Here is a 2,500-nt window from a genome sequence, read left to right as displayed (position 1 = left end):
GCCGCTCGAAGGACCGTCACCTGAATCGGAGGCTGCAATCCTGGGGCCGGATTCACTAACGCACTTACCATGATAAATACGCTGGTAACTACAATTATGATGGTAAAAAGACCGCATCGGTATTCATGAACAACTTACCATGATAGAATACAATGCTAAATTTACCAGTGGTTGGAGCACTGGTATGTCCACTGGCAACTACAGCGATGACTCTCTCATCTCGCTTTATCTCAGCAAAAAATCAACATTTAAGGCGACACTTTAGTTTGCATGTACACTTATTATGATCAGAGTGATGGCAACTCTTCATTTTCATATGAATATGACAAAAATCAATAAAATTCACTGGAAATAAGCGAGAATAATGTTCATGCAGCTTCGTCATAGGCCTACAATAACTGAAAATAATACATGGAATTAATAATTTGACAAATTCAAACATTTTGTTTTAATAACATTCAGCTGAAAAACAGTAAACATGTAAATATATAAATTATTTTTGTGTTTGCATTAATTTAGATACAATTATTCATAATCTTAGGGTTAGATTGGCATTTCTTTTTGGAAAACGTTGATACAAATAACACCACCATTGCGTGGAGCCATTGTTTCTTTTCTTTCGACTGCAATCTAAAAAAAAAAAAAAAAAAAAAAAAAAAAAATGTTTTTGAAAACCATTACGTTATATATGATCCATAAGATCATGCAATAGAATATGCTTTCTAGTAAATTAATGTATATAGAAATAATTTAACACAGAAGAAATCTTTATCATTTCTTGAAACAAAAAAGTCTCGCTGTTGGATCAGGTTTTGTTTACATGTTACGGGATTGGTCAAAGGAGCCTAAAAAATTATGTAAGGCGCTCGCTGATTGGCGGAATCGATTTACCAGAGTTACCATCAAATTACGGTGATAAAGTCTATTTACCCTTACCAGGCGACTTATCATCGCTTGATGAATCCCACTTTGCCATGACTGGTAAACGCTCTGGTAGTTGACAGCTGGTAAATGCCTTACCATCGTATGTTAGTGAATCCAGCCCCTGGGGCCGGATTCACTAACGCACTTACCATGATAAATACGCTGGTAACTACAATTATGATGGTAAAAAGACCGCATCGGTATTCATGAACAACTTACCATGATAGAATACAATGCTAAATTTACCAGTGGTTGGAGCACTGGTATGTCCACTGGCAACTACAGCGATGACTCTCTCATCTCGCTTTATCTCAGCAAAAAATCAACATTTAAGGCGACACTTTAGTTTGCATGTACACTTATTATGATCAGAGTGATGGCAACTCTTCATTTTCATATGAATATGACAAAAATCAATAAAATTCACAGGAAATAAACGAGAATAATGTTCATGCAGCTTCGTCATAGGCCTACAATAACTGAAAATAATACATGGAATTAACATTTTGCTTTAATAACATTCAGCTGAAAAACAGTAAACATATAAACATATAAATTATTTTTGTGTTTGCATTAATTTAGATACAATTATTCATAATCTTAGGGTTTGATTGGCATTTCTTTTTGGAAAACGTTGATATAACACCACCATTGCGTGGAGCCATTGTTTCTTTTCTTTCGACTGCAATCTAAAAATAAAAAAGTATGTTTTTGAAAACCGTTACGTTATATATGATCCATAAGACCATGCAATAGAATATGCTTTCTAGGAAATTAATGTATATAGAAATAATTTAACACAGAAGAAATCTTTATCATTTCTTGAAACAAAAAAGTCTCGCTGATGGATCAGGTTTTGTTTACATGTTACGGGATTGGTCAAAGGAGCCTAAAAAATTATGTTAGGCGCTCGCTGATTGGCGGAATCGATTTACCAGAGTTACCATCAAATTACGGTGATAAAGTCTATTTACCCTTACCAGGCGACTTATCATCGCTTGATGAATCCCACTTTGCCATGACTGGTAAACGCTCTGGTAGTTGACAGCTGGTAAATGCCTTACCATCGTATGTTAGTGAATCCAGCCCCAGGTCACTACACTGTAGCCTAACTGTGAGAGTAGCAGGCCCTATGGCAAACCCACTGTGTAGCTGTTGATTGGACTCGTGGCCATGACAAGTACAGCCCCATCCGAAACGAGAATCAACTGCAAAAGACCTCAAGATATGGTACCAAGGCACAGGACAGAGTCAAGGTTCCACTGCCATACATTAGTATCATCAAGTCCTTGAACATAGGTACTGGGACCAACAGATACTATTATTAAGTCTCTGCTGTCATCAGTCTTTTGGTCTGTTGGATTCCTAGTCCAAAAACAAAGCATTGTAAATTGCATTACTAAGATGTGTAAAAATATGTTCTGGTAAATCCTCAAAGCCTTGGATCTATCTTAGCCCTAGAGATCTCTAATACCAAGGGCTTGGCCTCACTTCCGAATGCATTGAGAGCTGCAGCTAGAGCCTCCAGAGACTCAGGATAGCAATATTAACAAAGTAACAAAGTGACTCCTCGGCG

This window comes from Penaeus japonicus, unplaced genomic scaffold (assembly GCF_977035675.1).
Source record: "Penaeus japonicus unplaced genomic scaffold, GWHDUDI00000001_assembly GWHDUDI00000009, whole genome shotgun sequence".
NCBI lineage: Eukaryota > Metazoa > Arthropoda > Malacostraca > Decapoda > Penaeidae > Penaeus > Penaeus japonicus.
Note: the sequence above shows the minus strand (reverse complement) of the source record.